We start from the raw sequence: 17,992 nt of genomic DNA, 5'->3' as shown, positions 1-17,992 counted from the left end.
GAAAGTGGGAGTGTGGTTCCAGAAGCTTTACAGCTCCTTCTGCACAGCACAGCAGCAGGTTCTCACCTTTGAGGTGGCAACGAGTCCTGGTTCCTACAGAGTTCCTGCAAGGTCAGGAGCTGCTGCCTCATCCCAGGAATGAGTGTTTCATTCTTTCCACTTTGAGAAAAAAGCAGGAAAAGAGTGTTCTGGGTTTCAAACTGGGGCAGGAGCCATTGTCCACATCACACAGCAAATTGCAGTGTCCCTGCCTTCCTCCCAGTCCAGGGGAATTTATGATCTCTAGAAAGTGCAGAAAACAAGGGGCTGTTGAAAATGGGCTAGCTGACTAACAGGCCAGGTAAATCAAGCTCTTTGCCTCTGATCCTTGAAGGGACTACAGAATAAACTTAGTAGAGTCATAGGATATGAGCCCACAAACCTAAGAAATGCTGGATCCTCCAGCAGAGCAATCTGGGCACTGACAAATGTGTGGGTCAAATCAGGTGGAAGGGGTCTTTCTGTCAGCATTGGGCCTCGAAGAAGCTGCTGTTCTAGGAATTTCAGTAGCTGTCTGCATTTAGCTGGGTCAATAGGCAGCAAGGGCCTGTGCTAGTCTTGTGCTAAATTAGTTTTAAAAAAAAAAAGCCTGATGTGTTGTTTAGAAAATTGGTTTTTCCTGGAAGAAGATATTCTCAGAGAGTGAAATTACCTATTTTTTGCTTTCTTTAAACCAGTTTCAGCGGCGTGAACGGAGCCAAAGTGGTGCACAAGCCTGGGCAGAATCCTTTGTCAGCTGGGAATTTCCCCCAGGGTAAGTCACTCTCCTGCTCACAGTGTTATATGCTCTGTGTCCTGCTTTGTGCCCTGTGGTAACAGTGTAAAACCAGCAGTGCTGGGACACAGAATGTCATTGTTTTGTGCCTTTTCTATCCTGATGAGCCCAGCAGGCCCAAGATACCTTTGGGTAGCAACTAAATGAGACACAGTGATTGGGGTGAGCTCTGGCAACTGGAAATGGCTGAGACTGTTTCAGATGTGATGTCTGGTGGGTGCATGGCTCCTGCCCTACATTCTGCCCTCTGAGCTGGGGCTTGCTGGAAGGAAACTCCTAGGAGTGCCTTAAAAATAAAGGAATGTCACACAGGGAAAGAGGGAGAATGCCCAAGGCTCTCCCTTCCCCTATGCTGGGTGCCAGAGGAGTTGTCTCTGGCTCTTGCCTCTTCCTTTGTTCTGTGTCTGTGTTTTTTCTAATGGCTTTAGTGAATTCACTTCCCTCAGAGATTTTTCCTGTCAGTGTGACAGTGAAGTAAAGATACTTGGATAAAACACAGGCATTCCTTCCAAAGCACTATTTCTGAGCACAAGAAAATTCAAGACAATGCCCGCAAGATATTGGTGCTCTATTAGAATACCAGCAGTTGTTGGTTGTGAGTGGCTGGCTGGGGGGCCAGGAGTTTGCAGAAAGTGGTAAAAGCCAATCCAGCTGAAAGCTGATTGCTTTTAAACAAAAAAATTTAAGAGCACTTCTGTGTGATTGTCTGGGGGCGTTTTTTGGCTGGAAACAAAAATCACTTTGCATTTAATATACCCATTTCCTGTCCCAGTTTCTCAAACAGCTCTTAATTTTTAACAAATTCTGTGTGTACGTGTATAGGTAAAACATGAAATGATAATAATGTTCATTTGAGGGTGGAGTTGATGTATTTAAGCTGCAATACCATTGCATATCTGGTAAACAGTGATGTAAATACCTCATAACAGAGGTTCATGAGAACTGTTGGAAGCAGCTGCAGCTCCCAGGTCTGCAGAGCTCCACGTGAACAGGGGGAGCAAAGTGTGACAAGCTGAAGAAAGGGGCCTTTTGGCTTTAGCCTGACTTCTCAGGATTGGTTAGTGGCTGCTGCTCAAAGTATCTTCCTCCTCTTGGTATTCAGTTAACATTTCAGGTTAAAACTTATTTCAGTTAATGGTGAGTAATTGTAAATGGAAAAAAAAAAAAAGAACTGTAGCTGTCATTGCTGAAAGACAAAAGTACAGCTAGAGCAGAAGTAAATAGTCACATACCCTAAAGACTACACACTGTGGCTCAACAAGCTCCCACAAACCCAATCTTTTCTCATAAATGGTTTTTTCTTCCCTGACTCCTTCCTGAAAGCTTGGGTAAGTAGGAGATTATGCAGCACATCCTAAAGTTCCTCAGACCTGGTTAGTCAGAAGAGAACGAGACAGGTTCCAGAAAGGAGGACAAGGTTTCCCATTATGCCAAGCATTCTCACACCCCCTCCTCCTCAGAGTTCCCTCTGCAGGGAAGGGAACCTAACAGAGCATGGGATGTAGTTGCCTGTCTCCTGCATGGAGGGTCAGGGTGCGGAAAAATTTATCCATGAAGCCTCTTTTTTTTTTCCTCTGGGTGACAGCACAGAATCCCCTGATCACTGTCAATAGTCAGTCACTCCTGGAGACCTCTGTGGTCTACAACTAAGCCATGGCTGGTGAGGGGAAGGGAAGGTGCCTTGTGATTTTGTGGTGAATCTGACCAGTGGTGACGGGTCACTCCCTATGGAGTGACAGCACTGCAAGGAAGGACATACCACAGGTAAGGTGTCAGAACACCCAACCTGACCTCACTGAAGGCTTCTTGCTTAAGCCAGGCTATCATCAGAGTCTCAGAGGTGAGGGGGGTTTGTGTTTTTTAAGGCTTTGGGCCAGACTTGTCTCAGACAGGAGAGGCCAAGTGAGACCCAAGTGACCTACTCATTTCTCATGGAGTTTTTGGTGTGTGGGTGAAAGTTTCCAATAGACAGGGACAGCCCTGAGTGCTACTGCTCCTGTTCATTTGTACCTGGAAGAACATGTGGCTGTCTTCACAGCCATGGGGATTGGCACAATTGCCCAGCTCTGGTCTCTCCTCTGCGAAGTGCTGAGTGTGGGACCAGGCACTGCAGCCTCGGGAACTGCAGCCAGCACCGAGTCAGAGCTGCTCGCTCAGCCCTGCGTCACGGAGGGAACATGTGGCAGCAGTTTCTCAGAACTCATTCTGGCTTAAGTGGTATCAAAGAGGAATTCTGCCTGTGGTTGTAACCTGTGCCAGGGGCTCCCAAATTTGTGTTGCTCTAAGTGCACAGGCAGCAGCAACCTAAGTGTTGGGGACAGCCGTCATCAGTGCTGGAATCAAGGGCAGATCATGAGACAGCAGCTGCTGGGAAGGGGCTGTTTCATGCCCCCTTCATGTGCCCCTGGTGTAATTTGCTTCCTCCCATCACGTGCTTTTCTAATCCTTGGTGGCCCTGACGTCAGCCTGCTGGAGGTATCTGGTGCAGTTGGGACTGAGAGGGTTTGTCTTTGCACAGGATAGTTCAGTGATGGTGCCAGGAGGAACCAGTTTGACCAAACACTTCATCAGATGCTGAGAGCAATAGTTTCTTGTTGGGTGGCATGAGATATCCATGGTCCTGGGAGTTCAAAGCTTTTTAGGAAATGCTGTTGTTCATGTGGTCTTTTTCCATTCTTATTTTCTCCTCTAGGCTCTACCTAGGAGGCTGTTGCCCCAGATGAGAGATCCATTAAGATAGTTCTACTCCTTTCACTGGTGATCTCTTTGCATTTGTTCTTGCTGGAGTCCCCCCAGGGCAGTGGGGTGTCAATCCCCAGCTGCCAGCCTGCATCAGCAGCAGCACTGTGCAGAATTCAGGCTCTTACTTTGTCCCTCTCTACTATTTTCCATCCATGATGTTTTCCTTCCTTTCCTTCACATCCATTTTGGGAGCACATTTTTAAGGTCTAGCTCTAAGCCCAGCACAGTGAAAGCAGCAGGAGGGTGCTCTGCATGCCAAGGATTGCAGAAATGTTCTCACTGGGTGCTGGGGGTGGAGATGCTTGTTAGGCCCTGCTGCCACATTGACTCAGTGACAACTGGACTGCTGGAGTCCAGGACTCTGCAGCCAAAGATAAGTGTGTGATGGTTACACAAATCAGCAGGTGAAGCTTCTCAGGGTGGAAGGATTGATGTGCCATGTGGAGTTCCAAGAAATCACTGAATAGTGTTTTATCAGACCCAGCACATCTGGGAGCAGAGGGTTTCAGAGCTGGATTGGAAGCTGATAGCAGCTGCATGACTGTGACCTTGTTAAAGGTAAATCTAAATAAAAAGAAGACTTTGCCAGATAATACTGTAACATATAATTTACCCAAAGTTAAAAGACTTTTTGAGTTAAACTTGGCGAGTGTTTTATAAGAAAACACTTATTAGAATTAGGTATTCTTTAAGAACAGTGCAAAGAGGAGTGATTTTGCCTTCAGGAAATAGTTATCTTCATATAGCTGATCATTGTTCAGTGGTGAAGACAGCATTAGGAACAAAAAAAGTGAAAGCAATGTGGAAGGGGAGGCAGAGCAGGGCACAGTTAATATAAATTAGAAATGAAGTGCAGAAAACTGGAAATGAAAAGGAAAATGTGAAATTATCCTTGGCTGCTATCTCTTCAAGGACGCTAAAGAATTTAAACATTCTGCTTGAAACTGAAAGGGAATTGTGTAAGGCCTCTTTGAAATGGAAATGGTGCAATTGTCAATGAAGATGAAAATAAGTAGAAGCATTTAGTAAGTATTTCTGATCTATATTTGGATGACAGCAGAATAATGCACTAGGCTCACAGGAGGATAATGAATTCATTTCTCAATTATTAGGCACCAGGAAAAAAGTATTATAAAAATACTAAGTAGTAATAAGCCTTTTAGAAAGTACATGTTCAGATAAGACCCCAGTGGAGGTGCTGAGAGGAGAGACAGTGCATGTGGCAGTTTTTAGCACTGGGGAAATCCAGGACACTGGCTTTTTGGCTGGGGTTTCAATGTGCCAAAGGGGAAACTGGATTAGCCAAGCAGAACAGTCGTGGGCAGTATAGAGTGAAGGACTTCTTCCCTGTCTCCCCCTCTCGCTGGGGGCTTAGGGACAAGCCCTGAGGGAGATGATCCCTTTGCTGGATTTAAGGCCTCTCATGGCTCTTACAGGACAGAATGACACCTCAGCTTCTTTAAGAGCAGGTTGTTTGGAGGCATTGAATCAAATAAAAAAGAAAAGGCTCTGGATCAAAAAAGGCCCCAGAGTGCTGCTGACTTGAGAGGGAAGTGGGCTGGCTGAGATTCAAAGCCCCCATCCCACAAAGCAATATTGATTTGGGATTCTCTGTCAGTGGGGGTGGTAGCATCCTGCTTATTCTTGGATATCCTGTGCACTGGGGAGTTAAGCTCCTACCTACTTAGGAATTAATTTCCTTTGGAAATGTTCTGAATGATGATGCAGATGATGAAACAGTAATTCCCCTTCTGCTGGACAAGGAAGGGAGCACAGAGTCTTTAGAGCTTTGAGCCTCCCTGCTGAGGAAAAGGACTGCTCACAGGTGAGCTTTTGTGCTTGCCATGAGCCTGTCCAGCTGCAGGGCTTGGATGCTCTGTAGGGAACGTGCCTGTGAGCTGAGGGAATTTTTCCACCTTTGCAAGTGCTCCAGAACAGGATTTCTAAGGGAGGGAGGTTGTTCTGTGTGCTCTCTCCACTGGAGCACTACCAGGCTTGTCTGCTCTGGGCTCAAGGCCCGGGTGAGATCTGGAAGCCCAGACTGCTCCTGCATAACAAATTGGAGCATCAAAGTGTGAGATGCTGCCCAAGGAAGCTCTTGGAAGGTACAATACTGATGTGCCTGAGGGACACTGAGCTCTGCGCTGCAAAGTGTGCAACGGGGAGGGGAAGCCTGACCAAAGGAACAGCAGGTCCTGGGGAGGAAAAGGAGGCAAGGCTGAGGGTGAAGCATTACACTAGTTCACCTGCTGATTCTGCTCTGAATTGTGTGATTATTTATTTTATATATATATATATGTCTGCCCAGTCCCCCACCTGCCCATCAGCTTTGCCTCACAGCTTCTCATACACCCTGTGTTACAGCTCTGCTCTCCTCATTGTGAATGACTTCACCACCATGGCAGAGGTGTTAATTCCACCTCTATTCCCTTAATGTTGCCGTGCTAGGAAGGTAACTTGGTCTTTTTTAAAACACTGGAGTGCATTTCCGTGAATTCCATTTGACATGTATTTTTCAGATGTACTTAGATCTCCAGTGAGTGTTTCATAATTTAAGGGTAAATTGTTTCTTCTTAGTGTCTTTCTAGGAAATGCCAGTACCTGTGAATATCAGAGAGAGGCCTTTGTGTGTTGAGTTAGCTTGGAAATTGGGGAGTCAGTGTCTGCACTCTGGCCCTTTGCAATTTGCACCTGATATTATTCATCTCCATTCATTACAAATGAGATACTCGGCCTAATCTTTTGTTCCTGCTATGAAGCTGTTATCTGTAATGGTGATGTGGAAGCAATATTAATTATTGGATGAGCAGAAGGAACTAGAAATGGAATTACAAATGGAATTATTAATATTTATGGAGGCTTAACTATGCTATGCTGTTTTGTAGACCTGTATTGAAAAAGCTCAGCACCGTACAAGGAATGTTTTCCCTGCTGCAGCTTTACATAATCAGTTCTCAGTACCTGGAGCTTTCAGTGAGGGATTTTTAGATGCAGCTTTAGAGCCCAGCACTGCTTTTCCTCTGCAGGGTGATGGCAGGGAAGGGAGTGAGCTGGGCTCTCCTTCTCCTCTGTTCTTGTGAATCCTCTTGGTGAATCAAAGACCCAAGAGTTGATTTAAATTTATACTGCTGTTGTCTCATTCCCCTATTATCTTTCTCTCCTTTTCTCACTTTCCCTGCTCTGGGCTGGGAATGCAATGTATGAAACCAGTGCAGGGGTAATCTTAATCTTTCATCTGTCTGATCCAGTAGAGATCCCATGTTATGCAGGAACAGTTTTCCAAGAGAAGTCAGCAGCTTCTACATGTGGGAAGTAACTTCAATCCTAAAACTCTTTGGCAGAAGCTGTTTGGAGGATGTTTCCAGGGGCACACTGAGCAAGACAGGCCATTCCATCTGTTTGCAGAACAGCTGCAGGTTGTGAGCAGAAGAGATGGGGAGGTACAACTGTCCTTCTCAAGGGTATTGCCAAAGCTAGAAAATACAGCTCTGAAATCTATTTTAAAAGACCTTTTCAGGTCTTAGCTCTGCATCAATGTCTTTGCATGTCCCAACTGGCACTTGGAGGCTTGTTGTGCTGATACTGCAGAAATACATTAAAATGAAGCTCCAGACAAAACAAGCTTTGCAGTTACTGAAGCATTTCAGCACTTCTTAAATGTCTGGCTGTGTTTCTGCTTACAGAATATTTTCTTTGTCTTATTCTTCTGGCAGTTGTTAGGTTGAATGCAAAGAGGAGATTTTCCTAATGGTAATGTGAAAACTTGTAACAGAAAGAAATTTCTTTTTAAAACATAGTTCTCCTATTCAGCCCACCAGTACAAATTAGATTATTAAGAAGAAAATGAAGTCTTCTAGTATATCTTCTAAGACCTATTATTAGTGAGCCTGAACAAGCAGTGCTGCAGGTCCCTGCCTCCTTTCCTGCTGCAGTGTGAGTGCTGCCTGCTTTATGCATTTTGCAGTTTGCACACTGGTTTTATCTTTCAGTCCCTTCTTTCTGTGCCTGTTACTGTTCACAAGCTGACAGAAGCAGATGAGCATTATTGCAGAGGTGCCTCAGAGCTGCCATTTCCTTCATCCGTTATGGATATGGGGTCTGAGGACGTTCTTATTGTACAGTGACTTCAGACCATGAGTTGTATCTGCTCAGCAATTCCCTGTACGTGGGCTGTGCATTCTCAAGTGTTTCATGCCATGTGACCCTGGCCTGGGTCACTGTAAAGCCACATTTAATTCAAACAGGGGGACATTCAGCTGGCCAGTGTGTGTTTGGAGTTTAAATTCATGGTGGTTTCCTCCTGCCTCCGTGGGGCTGATTACCACACATTCCTTTCTTTTAATTTCAGCCCTCTGCAGTTCTAGGAAAAGGTCCTTGATTAAGTACTGAGAAACCAGTCTATTTGTGGGCCTTATTTTATTGCCTCAATTACATTACTGTATGCTAAATATAGGAAGGCACGAAGCAAATCCCAGATCCAGGACAGAACAGGGTGTTCAAGAGCACTGTTCAAGTTTAAATGGTGTGGCTTGGGCCTCTGTTTAATTCTAGCTAATGAACCAATTTCTCACAGAGTGTAAATGAGCACATCTACATTGATTTATAGGCAAGGAGCTGGGTCATCAGATTGGCACAGCTAAAAATGAGCCCAGTGCCCAACTCTGAGCTTCCTGTTCCTAATTGAAGGGAGCAGAAATAAATGGTGCATCATACTGTGGAGTTCAGAATTCCCAGCGGGACAGCAGAGTGCTTCAGTCTCTTAGCTGGTGCCTGAGAACCTGGAAATCAGCAAGGGCAAAATGTTCAACAACCTGTAAACTGGTCTTGTGGTTTGCTGCTGACTCTACATTGCTTTCTGTGCTATTGCCTGGGTGGGGGGTTTTAACATCCCTGAAATCCATGAAAGACAGTGATAGAGTCTTCTTGTCTCCCAGCCATGGATGGGTGGCCTTGGCACGGCAGGGACCTTCAGCTCCTGTGTAACCAGGCAGATTTGCATTTTCCTTCTGTCCAGCAGCTGAAGGAAACGCCCAACAACACAAAACCAGAGCGTGGAGCACTTGCATTAGGTGAGAGAGCGATTGGGCTGGAGACAGAGCCTTATCAGCCCTGACAGAGCCCCTGCTGTGTCTGTGTGGGAACAGCTCCTCCTGCAGTGCCAGAGCCCTGTCCCGGGATGACCAGCTGCTCCTGGGACCATTCATTCCGGCCCTGCTGGACAAGGGAGCTGCTCTGCTGGGTGCCTGCAGACAGGTACACGGGTGTCACACCTGCCAGCACAGGGTCCTTTTATTTCCTTTTATTTTCAGGGCCAGGCTCGAGTCTGTATGAAAGCTGCTCCAAATCCTCATCCATCTGCACTGGTGCCTGCAAGCCTTGCAGCAGGATTTCTCCCTCTGTTCACAGCTCAGTGCTGCTGCCTTGTATTTCAAGGGCAGCTTGTGGGGAACCCTGAAACAAACTCATTCTGGTTCCTGTTTTCCTCTTTGGTGTGCCTCAAGGCTGTCCTCACATTCCTCACAGCTGGGGACTGCTCCATTTCCCCAATCTCATTCCGAGTGCTGTACCTACAAGCCACATACTTGTCATCTCTAGAAGATGTTTGTTTCCACAGGAGAATAGCAATGAGGTTACTGTCTGCCCCCTTCCCAGTCAGCCAGGCTGGGAGAAGTCCAAATATCCAATCATCCCTTGGAATTCATATTGCTTGAAGATAAAGCAGCCAAAAATAGTTTTCATGAGCTGGATGGCTCTATCTTCTGTGTTTATCTAACAGGAAAATGTTAAGAAGTACAGTAGGTCATGCACTAAACTGAGCAAGATCATGGGGCATGTGGGAGCTCATGGACGTGAGCTTATCATTATTTATTTGATTAACTTAACCTCTGCTTGAGAATTGCCTGCAGTTTTCTTGCATTGCTCTTATGTTTGTTAGATGATAAAAGGAAAAACCAACCCAGCTGTACTTTGAGGAATTAAGAGATGCTGAAAGAATCTTTTGGGGAGAGGAGGAGGGCGAGAGGAGAGTTTGCATAGCTCTGCCAGAGCCTTATTTTTTCCTGCCTTCCAAGAATAGGGCTGTGTTCCATCCCCTGCCGCCCCCTCAGCTGGTGCTGGGAAGAGCAGCTGAGTTTAGCTCACTGTTCCTGGAAGTCACTGAGACATCGAGCAACCAGCATTTTCTGTAGCAGCCTCTGCTTGAATGGAAAAGATGAGCTGATCTTGATCCTGCTTGTTCACTAGCCTGGATTAACCCTCACTGCACTGACAGAGGCTTTGGAGGTGACAGAATGTCCCTTTTTAGAAAGGGGCCCTGTCTGGAAGCCACTCTGAAATGCCATGTCACATCATCAGCAAAAGTGTCCCTGCTGTAACTCGGGCTGTCGAGGTTTCTGCTGGGATCCCCTTTTCTGGTTTTCCTTGCCCAGCAGTGTAGGAGCAGAGCAGCTGTTCAGCCAGGCTGTGCCAGTGGCCGTGTCCTCCCTTCCTCAGGGAGGGAAGTGCCTTTTGTGGTGCAAAGAACTTCTCAGCCACAGACTCCCCCAGAATTGCCCTAGTTAAAATAAACCTTGAGAGGGCAATGACAGTGTGATGCTGTGCACTGATGCACAGAATGTTTATGTGCTTTCAGAGCCATATAAAGACTGTGCATGCCATAGGGTAAATTCCAGTCAGTTAAATGAAATTGCTGGGAGGATAAGTTTGTAGTTTATAACCTTGTAATTTGGATTCTGTTTCTTGCTGCATGATGGGAGTCAAGCATTGTTGTCCAGTGCCTCAGTTTTCCAGTGCAGTGTAGGATATACTGATGCTGTGGGGTTCAACTGGGGATTGTGAGGGTTTATTAATGCCTGTGGGGTCCCCAGGCAAGATATCTCTGGAAACACAAACTATTACTGGACTACTGGAAAGATACTGGCTCATTTGCTTCTTTACTCAGACTGGCTCAAAGCTTGTTACTCCCCAGCTGTGACTGTCACAGCCATAGCTCCAGTGCCAAATTTAGCTGAGCCTGATGGCTGTGATGAATCTGATGAGATCAGGAAACAGCTTATAGTGAGCAGAACACAGCAGAGGAAGGCATGTCTACTGCTATTTCCATGGATGCAGTTATTCGAAGACAAGTCCAAAGGTTTTTCCTCTTTCAATGTTTTTTGGCTTTCTTTATTCAGGAAAGAAAGAGAATTCCTCTTTCCCTCTGTGCTTAAAATTGGCTTGGAGTTCTCAACTGACACAGGTCATTGTTGACACTACTTTTTCAGTCAAGCTCTGATGAGGGCCAGCCCCTGATGTCAGCTCCTCATGGCAGTAATCTGGGAAAGAAAACAAACTCTCCATGGATGCCAGCATGGGCATCTGTCACAGTGCACACAAAGGAGAGAAGAAGGGGTTGGGGTAACCTGGAATGCCAAAACCACTCTTTCTAAGCTGGCACTTCATGTGATGAGGCGACTTTTTGAGATGATTTTTGTGCCTGTGCAGAGTTCATGGAAGTGGCTGATTTTTATTTTTTTTTTTTCTGTGGGGGGTGAAGGAAGAGGGTCTGAAGCATTTGGATCCTACAGGACTCTGCCTTGTCCCGTCCTGTCCCCCAAAGGGATTTACTGCTATCCAAGTTTCAGGCCTCAGAGTCAGCAGCCCATAGAATTGCGAGGCAGGGAAGAGGCTGTGGGGTGTGAGCCCTGTCCGAGGGTACAACCTCGTGGGAGGGAGCTGAGGGAACAGCCCCATCTCCAGCCTTCCCCCCATGGCTGCTGTGCAGGTGCTCAGGCTTGGTCAGCTGCCTGGAAAAACAGCGCTGGGGAGGGTTTTCTACTGGAGTGAGGATTCCAGGGAAGTGTAACAGGCTTAGTGCTGGAGGCTGCCCCTGCCTCGGGTGTGCTCAGAGGGGCTGGGGGTGCTGTCACTGGCAGCTCCTGAGTGCATTGCTCAGCCCTTCTCTTGCGTGTGGTCTTGTTTTGGCTCGTGCTAATTCTTGTTACAGCGTGGGAAGTTGCCAGAGCAGTGATGCTCATGATGCTGATCAGCCTGAATAAAAGTTTCTTTGTTTGGCTGCCTCAGTTCTTGGAATTGATCTAGGCCAGGCAGCATCTCAAAAAACATTAACTAGAAAAATATCTTCCACCTGATGCTTTCCTTTTAGCACAGATTCAAAGGGAAAAACAGAGCTGCGAAAGCGTGCAGGCATCCTGTGTGGTGAGGAGGTGTCAGCAGCTGAGTCAGGCTTGCAAAACATCATTTAAACAGAAATCTGAGAGCATCTGCTCAGCTGCACACAGCTCCATCCCTGTGCTGTGCCCACAAGGTGGGTGAGGGCTTGCAGGGGGCAGAATAACTAACATACACTTACAGAGCATGATACGGATGCTTTTGGTCCTTGAGCTGTGGCCTTGCAGATCCCACCTGCAGGAGTAAAATACAGTCATCCTATTTCTGAGTAACAGTCTACTCACAGTGAAATAAAGAACTACAGTGCAGGATCTCACTGAACCCATGATAACAATCACAAATTTCCAACAAATTTGTTTTCCAGCAGCTTTGGGTTTTCATGGGTGAAGAATAAGAACTTCCTTCGATTTGAATTTTATGATAAAAATGATACTTTTTTTGTTACCAGCAGTTGTAGGGGTGGTTGCTCCCCTGTGTGCAGGTCCTTTACACAGCTGTTCCCAGTCTTGCTAGTCCTGGGATATTAGGTCATACAAGCCTAAAGGAACATTTGACCTAGAAACATAAGGCTTGAAACCTAAAGTACTCATTATTTCCGTTACAGACCCATTCAGCATTTTGCAGTCTAGGATGTATCTAATGTTACTGTTCAGAAGCTGAAGCCCAGGAAGCTTGTATTTGATACCAGCAAGGCAAAAAAGGGGGAAAAGGGACCTGGAACCCAAGGATGCACAGTGGTTTGTCTCAGCATAGCTACAGGTTTGTGCAGAAAGGGAAATGGGCTTTAGGTCTTCTGAGTCTCAGCCAACAGCTTTGCCCCCTCACCTGGGGGTAACATTCCCTGGAACTGCTGGTCTGATCACTGCTGGCTCCTGACACGAACAGCATAACAAATTTGCAGGTTTTTGTGCCACACTGGGCACGGTGAGGACTCTCAAATGGCGCTTGAGGTGCAGTTTGGATGTGCTGCAGACGGACAGAGAGGCTGCACAGCCACAGCCCCTGAGCGTGAGCCGTGTCCTGAGTGTGACACTCCCCGGGAAGCACAGGACGGTCCCTGCTGGAAACAATACTTCTTGAGAGTGAGCTTTCTGCATGACCAGGCCTGGATTTCCCTAACTCTTGTTGTGTTTGTGATTGTTTGGTGGATTTTGACACTGTGAGATGGGACGGGACAGGGCCTTTTCTGCCTGTGACAGCCTGTGTGTATTGTGTGCCATTCCAGCCATGTCCTTGCTGGAACAGTAAGCACTTCCTTTTCACTCATGTTCAATTTGCTAGGGTCTCCAGGAAGCAGAGGGTTGGAGTTTGGAAGGTCAGCTGGCATCCAGCTCCCCAAGGTGCCTGTGAGCTTTGCTTGTGCTGCAGAAATTTCCAAAAGCCTACTTGTGTCTTAGATCCTTTGCATCAGGTGCTGTTCTGGCACAGGCAGAGGGCTGAGCTTGTGAGTGCTGGCACTGCTTGTGCCTGCAGTCATGGAGAGGAAACAAGGACAGTCCTGTGGGGATGGAATAGGGGGATTTTTTGTATCTTGTGTCACCCTCCTGCTTCAGGGCTCTGGTTGTTTTTAAGGAATGGTACTTTGATGAACAGAGACCCAGAAATATGAACTCTGGCTCTGGTGTGTACTGAGAACTCAGAAGGGATGGAGGCCTCTTTCCCTCAGTGTAATGTTTCTCTGCTCTCCTGATCCCAGGGGCATTTTGTTTTCACTGTACTTTCCTCATCACTCCTAAGTGACTCTATGATCCTATCTCCATCCTCTCTGCCCTCCTCACTTCCCTTGCCTGGCCTGCACTCTTGGCCTCTTTCCTCCTGGTATCTCATGTTCTCTCTCTCTCTGACTTCTCCTCACCAGTCCCAAGCACACAGGCTGCCTTCTCCCCTCCTATTGCCACCACAGTTGTCCTTCTCTTCTTTCTTGAATTCTCTTTATTATCCTTCCCTCTGCTTTATAGCTGGTTTCTCTGTGGCTTTCAAGTACTCGGGTCCCTACCCTCTGTCTGTGAAAGAAGATAACTTTCCTGAGGGCAGAACCACGCTTGTTTGCACAAATTTGAACAGTTTGTTCCTGAAGAACACCTGATTCTGATATTGTTTTCTTATAAAACACTTGCCAAGTTTAACTCAAAAACAGAGCAAACAAGGTTTGCCAGGTCTTTGCTCTTGATAAGTCTGGTGCTTCTGCAGCTCCTGGTTCTTCTGAGAGCACAGGCAGGGAGCCCAGCATCCCCCCTCCCACACGATGAGCTCACAGGGAGCTGCCACAGTTTATTCTAAGAAATCAGCTAATGTACAGTACTCAGCAGAAGCACCCCTCCCCTGGGAGGATCAGCAGAATTAGGATGTGCAGCAAGTTATCTTGGGGATTACACCATCTTATCACCTCCTCCAGGGCACCAGGGAGCAGCGAGCCCCAAGTGCTCTGAGTCACACTTCCCCTGCCACACGGTGCAGGTTTCCTGACTCACTTCCTCCCAGGACTTTTGTTTCCTTAGGTCTCTGCCCCAGCATCACAAGCAAAATAATGTGACAGAGATGGGGAAGTCAGGGTGGCCTCTGGGCCATGGTAGTGCCTGCCCTATGCTCCTTGTCTGTTCTGAGTTGGGGTGGGAAGGCAGTGCTGCTCAGCAGAGAACCACTCACTGCTCAGGAGGTGGCAAGGCTTTTGTTTGGTTCCCTCAGGCAGCTGGGACCGACCTGAGCACTTTCAGCTACATGGCTGGTTTGTATTTTTTAACTCTGAAACACCCCATCACATATCTACAAATTAAAAGCACGAAGGGATCACCCTCCTGTGACAGGCAGCTTGTTCCTGCATTATCTGAGTCTGGAATGGAGAGAAGGGGTAGGAGCTGGGAGTGGGCAGAGCTGCTGTGGCACTCATCCTGCCCCAGGAGCCAGCTAATTGCTAAAACCAGACTTTCTCAGAAACCATGGTGGGCTTGCCTTGCTGCTGGCTCCTAGTTTGGGCTGGTGCCACCTCTCACCTCTCAATCTCCAGCATCTCTCTGCATACTTGCTGTTTTTCTTTGAGCATCTGGCTTCGTGTTTTTCGTGTTGAGATAGTCTAGGATATGATTTCTTTTTTCTTTTCCTTTTTCTTTTTTTTTAAAGAAGAGTCTCAGCCCTGGTAGTGACAGGGAGAGCTTGGAGAATATGACTCTGTAAGGGATCAAAAGCCCAAAGGCCAATAACCAGTCACATGCAAGCATTCCACCCTGACACCCCTACTATTAGCATTTGTTCTATTGTTTTCTTGAGAGCTGACTCCTGGGTTCAGAGCACTTGGAATAAGCCTTGTGCCATTTGCTTACCTACTTCAGTGGAGTGGGAGGGGAGTGCTGAATTACTGGAATAGCTCTCTCCTCGATTCCTGGAAATATTCTTTCTCTCTGCATCACAGCCTAGTTTTGGAGTGTGACACAAATTAAGTTCAGGTTGCTGGTCATCCCCAGGGCTCAATTTTGTCAGGCCTTTATATTAGAGAAGGGATCCGTGTGAGGTCCAAGCGGTCCTGCTTATCTCTGCTGTGACCTGACGGGCAGTGTGTGTTTGCAGGACACGGTGATAGAAAGTCAGAGCCTGGTTTGGTGCAGCACTGCCCTGCAGAGCTCCAGATCAGGCTGGAGCAGCTGCTGGACTTCCTGACGTCTGCCCCTGATACCACCCTGTGTCAGTGGTGTGGAGTCACCCTCCTGACCCGCTGGCTTGTGTCTCCCTGCTGGTGGAGAGAGGTGGAAATGAACAGGCCTTTCCGTGCTGTGTGGGATGACTTCTCTGAAAACACTGGAAGGAGGTGAAAAGAGAGTAAATGTGACACGGTTCCCGTGTTTATTTGTGTGCCTGTAGTTTGGCTGAGACCAAGGAGGGAAGTGTGACTGTATGAGGCTCCACAGGGGACTCCTTCCTCCTACCCGTGAAGTGTCTTGTTGAATGAAGATTCACTCACACTAGATAGTGAAAAGGTTTTCCCAGGGAACTGGATGTGGGTGAGTTCTTTGGGAAGTCTGGCTTTCTGTGCAGGTCAGAAGGACGACATGGCATGACCAGGCTTCACTGAGATGAAGGCAGCTTGCAGTCTCCCTCCCAAATCAACATTTTACAAGGGATGAAACACTTTGGCCTGGGCTGAGCATAGAGTTTTGTTGCTCTGATACCAGAGATGATGGGAAGGTCTTTTGTCCTTCTTTCTTTCTTCCCTTATTTTTCTTTTTTTCTAGTTTGTTTTTTTTTTTTTTTTCTTCATTAGCAGGAGCATTTGCTGCTCATCTTTTTAGCTATCAGTAGCCTGGGAATGCTGCATCCAGCAGTGCTGGCCCTATGCCTGAGCCAGGAGATAATTGTCAAGTTTTTCCACTCAGTTACAGGTGTACAAAGCTATCATCAATACTCCTTCAAGGATCACAAAGTCAAGTACTGTTTAGAGTGTCTTAAGGAAAGGAAAGATGCCAAAGGTTCCCCAGCTTTCAGAAAAGGGAAGAAGGGGAGCCTGCAGCAGACCTGTGTTTGGAGGACAGGAGTTAGAGGTTTGGCCTCTGCCTTAAATGGAGGGAGATGGTCTGGAGAGGCTCAGTGGCAGAGGAATAGGAGAGCTGTGTTGTGAAATATCCCAGCCAGTGTCAGGTTTATTGCTGTTGAAAGGAGGGGTTACAAATGTGGCCAGATTGTAACTCTGAGCATCTCCTCCTGGAAATCCATAGCAGGTGATTCCTGTGCCCATTTCTGGGTAGACTATGTGACTGCTCTTTTCCTTTTTGCCTTCTGTTTTTTGACCTCTAAACAGAAAAGCTATAGGTTGTAATAGAGTGTAAAATTTATATAGGAGTGGTGTAATCTTACTGTGGCTGCTGTAACTGGATCTTAAAGGGCCTCTAGCAGGAAAAGCCTGACTGAACACAGTGAGTTTTCTGCAGGTCCCTCTTCCCCTGTACTCCCATAGGGTAACTTGTGTTTGGGGCCAGGGAGTGAGGTGGATGAGAAGGGCAAGAAGTGGCTTGTGTGTGCCCAGGTCACCATGACTAATGGAGGAGAGGCTCCTCTCTCACTTCATAAAACAACCAGTTTGGCTCTGGCTGTCCCAGGTTTGGAAAGGTGGGAGGATTTTGTAATAGGGCCTGGTCTCATTCTTTCCTCCCCCTCTCATATCCCTGAGTACTATCCTGGAACGCTGTGAGTTTATCCTTCATCTCTGCAAGGATTTTCTCCTAATCTATCTGATAGTTAAAGAAGCAGTCTTGCAGCCTTGTCTTACAGTAAGAGTCCTTGCTTGGCAGCACTTGCAGTCTAAATAATGCAAGATAAAACCCCAGCAGATAAAACACAAGGCACAAATCGAAGGAAAGGTGAGCAAGAGGGCACTTCAGACGTAAAACAATTTAGACATACTGAACTATTTCATTCTTTTTTTTCACTGGAAAGGTTGACATTAGTAATGTGGGGAGGGGATTTCCTCGGAGCCTTGTTTTGAGTTTGCAGATCTGGTCAGAACAGAGCTCTGCCCACCTGCTCCCATGCCTCGGTCTGCTAAACCTGCACAAGGGGAGAGTCTGTGCAGCAAACAAAAGGCAGCTTTGACGTCAAGGCCTGGGACCGTTGCCCTGACACTGGGAGGTGGAGCAGGGAAAGGAATCCACAGCTAATAGGCTCTGGACTGGAGTGCACTTTGTCAGAGGGACAGCTACTATCCCTTCTTTCCAGGAATAATATTGTTTATTTCTATCTCCCTCTCTCTGGCTAGAGTTACCCCAGTCAGGTTTCACTTCACCTGCTCTACCACAGAGTCATCAGAGCCCAGGGAAAATTGAATCCGCAGACTCCGCGTCCTCCGGACCCTCTTCCCCGAAGAGCTACACTGCATGTTTATCTTGTTTCTTTGCTTTGCTGAGGTCACGGCTGCAGCTTTCTCTTACTGAAGCTTTTGCTGGTCCAATTTCCCGAACACCTGCACGTGCAGTTTGCTGTGCCTGTGCGTGGCTGCACCCATGTGTAGGTGCTCGAGGCAGTGCCGTTGCTGCCGAGGAGCAGCGGTGGTGCAGCTGTGTGTGTGTGTACACAGAACTCACTGTGTAACACCAGTGGGTGTTCCTGGTTTGCGCAAAAGGCTCTGTCCTGTGGACAAAAGCTTTGTTCTGGGAAGTTCCAAAGTGTTGCAACGCGCCGCGGTAACAACCTGAAGTTCAGTGGATTTGTTACATGGGTTTCATTGGCTGTGGAATTATTAGAAGAGGCACTATTTTTGCATCTGTTTCAGGTTGCCAGCCTTTC

The 17,992-nt window shown here is 47.1% G+C and overlaps 1 protein-coding gene across 2 annotated transcripts in view; it reads left to right on the top strand.

The window, feature by feature from the left end:
• HEMK1 (HemK methyltransferase family member 1) overlaps positions 1 to 17,992 on the top strand; it is a 103,269-nt gene that overhangs the window by 43,642 nt on the left and 41,635 nt on the right. For both annotated transcript variants that reach the window (XR_001875636.1, XR_001875637.1), the window contains exon 12: positions 717 to 793. The gene's annotated coding sequence lies outside the window, so the exon portion shown is untranslated. The remainder of the gene's footprint in view (positions 1 to 716; positions 794 to 17,992) is intronic.

This window comes from Lepidothrix coronata, unplaced genomic scaffold (genome assembly GCF_001604755.1).
Source record: "Lepidothrix coronata isolate B3197 unplaced genomic scaffold, Lepidothrix_coronata-1.0 Scaffold78, whole genome shotgun sequence".
Taxonomy (NCBI): Eukaryota; Metazoa; Chordata; class Aves; order Passeriformes; family Pipridae; genus Lepidothrix; species Lepidothrix coronata.
The sequence above is the reverse complement of the archived record's forward strand: the minus strand, read 5'-3'. Positions and strand labels throughout refer to the sequence as shown.